We start from the raw sequence: 5,578 nt of genomic DNA on the forward strand, positions 1-5,578 counted from the left end.
TTACCAAAAACTAACCTATATGGTGACATCCCTAATGATGTCTTAAATGCAGTTCTATATGCCCATAATGCATCAGTTAATCTTAAAGACCAATCTTTTCGATTTGGATTAACTGTTTTTTCTAAAATTTGTTTTATTTCTCTATTTGCAAGTTCAACTTGACCATTACTTTGAGGATTATATGGGGTAGAAACTTTATGTGTAATGCCATATTTTCTTAACAAAGAAGAAAATGATTTATTTATAAAATGACTTCTCCCATCACTAATTATTGCTCTAGGTATTCCAAATCGACTAAAAATATTTTCTTTCAAAAATTTTATATCAACTTTATGATCATTAGTTCTACATGCAATTGCTTCAACCATTTTGAAACATAATCAACAGCGACTAAAATGTACGTATATCCAAAAGATAATGGAAATGGACCTATAAAATCTATCCCCCAACTATCAAATATTTCAATAATTATGATTGGATTTAAAGGCATCATGTTTCGTTTTGAAATTGATCCCATCTTCTGACAGTTTTCACAAGATTTGCAAAATAAATGCGTATCTTTGAATAAAGAGGGCCAATAAAATCCACATTGTAAGATTTTTGCAGCTGTTTTATTGGATGAAAAATGACCTCCATATGCTTCAAAATGACAAAATTTAATAACATTCTTACTTCATTGTCGGGTATGCATCGTCGAAAAATTTGGTCAGGACAATACTTAAACAAGTAAGGATCATCCCAATAAAATTTTTTTAACTTCTATCAAGAATTTATTCTTATCCTGTGAGTTCCAATGAGAATGCATTTTATTTGTCACAATAAAATTTACAATATTAGCAAACCAGGGCATAATAGTAGCATAAAACAACTGATCATCTGGAAAAATTTTCATTTATTGGTATTTCATTATGAGATGATTCAGTCATTATTCTAGATAAATGATCGGCTACGACATTTTCTTTTCCTTTTTATCTTTAATTATAATATCAAATTCTTGTAACAATAAAATCCATTGTATTAATCTTGGCTTAGCATGTTGTTTATTTGATAAATATTTTATGGCAGAATGATCAGTGTACACAATAGTAGTAGAACCAATTAAATAAGATCGAAACTTATCTAATACAAATACTACTTAAAGTAATTCTTTTTCAGTAATTGAATAATTTATTTGGGTACTATTTAAGGTTCTACTAGCATAATAGATTGCATACGGTTTTCATTCTTTTATTTGTCCTAACACAGCTCCTATAGCATAATCACTTGCATCACACATTAATTCAAATGGTAAAGACCAATCTGGAGGTTGTAAAATAGGTGATGTAATTAAAAGATTAATTATTTTTTTAAAAGCATTTTCACATTTCTGAGTCCATTCAAATTGTGTATCTTTTGTTAAAAGATTCGAAATTGGTTTAGATATTATGCTGATATTTTTTATAAACCTTATATAAAAACTTGCATGACCCAAGAATGATCGAACTTCTTTAACCGTTTTTGGTGATGTTAATTTAGCAATAACATCAACTTTGGCTTTATCAACTTCAATTCCTTTTTCAGATATCACATGACCTAACACAATCCCAGATTTAACCATATAATGACATTTTTCCCAATTTAAAACAAGATTTTTTTTCTTCACATCGTTTTAATACTTCTTCTAGGTTTTTAAGACAATTTTCAAATGAGTTTCCAAAAACAGTTATATCATCCATAAAAACTTCTACAAATTCTTCAATCATATCACTGAAAATACTTAACATGCATCTTTGAAAAGTAGCCGGAGCATTACATAAACCAAATGGCATTCTTTTAAATGCAAAAGTTCCGAAAGGACAAGTGAAAGTAGTTTTTTCTTGATCTTCTAATGATATAGGTATTTGATAATACCCCGAATACCCATCAAGAAAACAGTAATAAGAATTTCCTGCTACTTTTTCTAGAATTTGATCTAAAAATGGTAGTGGGAAATGATCTTTTCTAGTTGCATCATTTAATTTTCTATAATCAATACACATACGCCAACTAGATGGAATCCTAGCTTGTAATAACTCTCCCTTTTCATTTTTTATAACAGTGATGCCTGACTTTTTAGGTACTACTTGTGTTGGACTTACCCATTTACTATCTGAGATTGGATAGATAATTCCAGCGTCTAATAGTTTTAATACTTCATTCTTAACAACTTCTTTCATATGTGGATTTAACCTTCTTTGTGATTGTTGATATGTTTTAGCATTTTCTTCCAAATGAATTTTATGTGTGCAAATTAAAGGATTTATACCTTTTATATCTTTCAAAGTCCATCCAATTGCATTTTTATATTTTTTAAGTAATTTAATTAAATCTTCTTCTTGATTTGGTAGAAGAGTGGAAGAAATTACAACAGGAAAAATTTTATTTTCACCAAGAAATACATATTTCAATTCGAATGGTAAAACTTTTAATTCAAGTTTTGTATTATCATCTTCTTTAAAATTATTTTCAGACTCAAAATTTTCTATTGAAAAAACTTCAGATTGTTGATTTAAGTTTTCTTCTTGTATATTTTATTCCACAATTGTTTCAATTTCATTATCATATTCATTTTCATTAATATTTGGTTGTTTACATAAATTGAACACATTAAGTTCTAGAGTCATATTTCCAAAAGACAATTTCATTATTTCATTTTGACAATTAATTAAAACATTTGTAGTTGCTAGAAATGGTCGTCCAAATATTACTGGAATTTCATTACGTACTTCTATTGGTTGTGTATCCAAAACAATACAATCTAGAAGATATATGAATTTATCAACTTGAACCAACACATCTTCTACAATACCTCTAGGTATTTTGATTGACCTATCCGCCAGTAAGATAGTAACAGAAGTGGGTTTTAATTCTCCTAACTTAAGTTTTTCATAAACTGAATAAGGAAGTAAATTCACACTTGCTCTCAAATCTAACAAAGCTTTTTTAATTTTATTATCTCAAATAATACATGAAATTGTTGGACAACCAGGATCTTTATATTTTAAACTAGAATGATTTTGAAGAATAGAACTTACTTGTTCAGCCAAGAATGCTTTCTTCTTCACATGCAATTTTCTCTTCACTGTACATAAGTCTTTTAAAATTTTGCATATGAAGGAACTTGTTTAATAGCATCTAATAATGGAATATTTATCTTTACTTGTTCAAAAACTTCATAGATATCAGAATCATTTTTTTGTTTTTTATGATTTGTTAATGCATGAGGAAATGGTGAAGGTATATTTGATTCATTTACTATTTCAGATGATTTATCACTCAACATATTATTTTTAGAATTTAAGGTATCATCATTCTAAAAAATATCAGGATTATCATCCTTACTCTTTGATTTTAAATGATCATTGTTTTCATAACTATATGGATCATTAACTATTTTACCACTTCTAAGGGTAATAACAGATTTTATTTGATCAATTTTTTCATTTTTTGATTCTTGATTTTGATTTTTAGGATTAGGTTGAGGTTGAGATGGAAATTTTCCTTTTTCATGAATATTAAGTGCAGATGCAAATTTTGCAAGAGTTTCTTTCAAATCAGTCATAGATTTACTGTTTTGAATATTGATAGATTCTTGCTTTTGGATAAATGCATGAATTACATCTTCAAAGTTTTTTCTTGGAGGTGTAACATAAGGAATATAACCTTGATGATTTTGGTTATTTTGAAAATATTGTTGTGAGGGTTGTGCATTATTATCATTCCTCCAACTAAAATTAGGATGATTTTTCCATCCAGGATTATATGATGTTGAAAAATGATCTAGTATTGGTTTTTTATAATTGTTAACATAATTTGCTTGTTCATGGAGACATTCTTTAAATGAAGGTAATGTTGGACAATCTTTTGTAGCATGATCATGTGTATCACATATATGACAAACAATTTCTTGAATACTTTTTAATTGACCACTCTTTTTCATTTCTAATGACTCAATTTTTCTTGCTAAAGATGCAAGTTTAGCTTGAATATCTATATCATCTTTAAGATTATAGATACCACCCCCATTTGTTGAATTATTGATTTTAGTTGTTGGTGGTTCTATTGTGCCTATATTATCCCAATTTTGAGCATTTTCTGCTAATGAATCCAAATACTCCATAGCTTCATTTGGGTTTTTATCTTCAAAAGTTCCATTACACATGAATTCTATCATTTGCCTATCTTTAGGTATTAGACCTTCATAAAAGTGAGAAACTATTCTCCATGTTTCAAAACCATGATGTGGGCATGTATTAAGTAATTCTTTATATCTATCCCAACATTGATAAAATGTTTCTCCTTGTTTTTGAGAAAAAGTAGTAATTTGTCTTTTAAAAGAGTTTGTTCTATGGGAAGGAAAAAACTTTTTGAGAAATTGTTGTTGCATTTCTTCCCATGATCTTATTGAACTTGATCTCAAATTTTGTAGCCATGTTTTAGCTTTATCTTTTAAAGAAAAAGGGAAAAGCTTTAATCGAACTATATCCATGCTACAATTTTGATCATTATAAGTGTTACAAACTTCCTCAAATTCTCTTAGATGTAAATATGGATTTTCAGAATCTAAGCCATGAAAATTTGGTAAAAGTTGAATAATTTGAGGTTTAAAGTTGAAATTAGATGCATCAGGAGGAAAAACTAAACAAGATGGGGCACTAGTTCTAATAGGGTTCATATGGTGCCTAAGTGTTCTTAATTGATCATGTTCTTGATTATTATTATTATTGTTGTTATTATTGTTATCATTATCTTGATTATTTGAATTATCATCCATGTTTAAATTATTTTCAGATACTCGAATAAGTCTACCACTTTTTTTCGACTCCAAATACTCACATAAAAAAAAACACAATACTTATAAATAAAACATAATTAACAAATATAAACTTAATTTATACCTCCCCGGCAACGGCGCCAAAAACTTGCTACTACTTAAATTATAATTCACCCAAGTGTAGGTTGTCTGCAAGTAATATATTTCGTAAGTACGAGATCGATCCACAGAGAGGTTATTTTAAGTTTAAATTTATTAATTTATAGATTACCAAATGCAAGAACGAAGTTTACAAATTATAAATTTTGTCAAGGCTCGAGGATTTATTCTTGGTTTATGCAATATTGTTTAACTAAAAGTAAAACAAAGGAAACCACCATAAATAATGGTTCCAAGAAAATTAAATATTTAAACACACACCTAATATAATATAGTTCCCACTATAAAAAATACCGAATTCACCGATATTTTATATATGGTACCTATGATTATATATATAACTATATAAATATATAACTGCATAAAATAAATGTTAAATTAAATCATTATATTTCATTTAGAACAACCGGCAGAGCCACGCTATTGCCTAAATGAAATATATGATTTAATAAGTTAGTTGCGAGAAAGTAAAAGTTAGTTGCGATAAAGTAAAAGTTAGATGCTGAAAGTAAAAGTTAGTTGCGATAAAGTAAATGTTAGATGCGGAAAGTAAAAGTTAGTTGTAATAAAATAAAAAATAAATGATTGTTAGATATCATAATATTTCATTTAGAACAACCGGCAGAG

General features: G+C 27.8%; 1 non-coding gene across 1 annotated transcript; it reads left to right on the plus strand.

Moving 5' to 3' along the window:
- Positions 1-4,250: 4,250 nt before the first annotated feature.
- Positions 4,251-4,361, plus strand: LOC140958147 (small nucleolar RNA R71). The gene has a single exon (XR_012171743.1). It is a non-coding gene; the product is annotated as a small nucleolar RNA R71 (small nucleolar RNA).
- The last annotated feature ends 1,217 nt before the right edge of the window (positions 4,362-5,578 follow it).

The sequence above is a fragment of the Primulina huaijiensis genome, chromosome 14, assembly GCF_012295235.1.
Source record: "Primulina huaijiensis isolate GDHJ02 chromosome 14, ASM1229523v2, whole genome shotgun sequence".
Classification (NCBI taxonomy): Eukaryota; Viridiplantae; Streptophyta; class Magnoliopsida; order Lamiales; family Gesneriaceae; genus Primulina; species Primulina huaijiensis.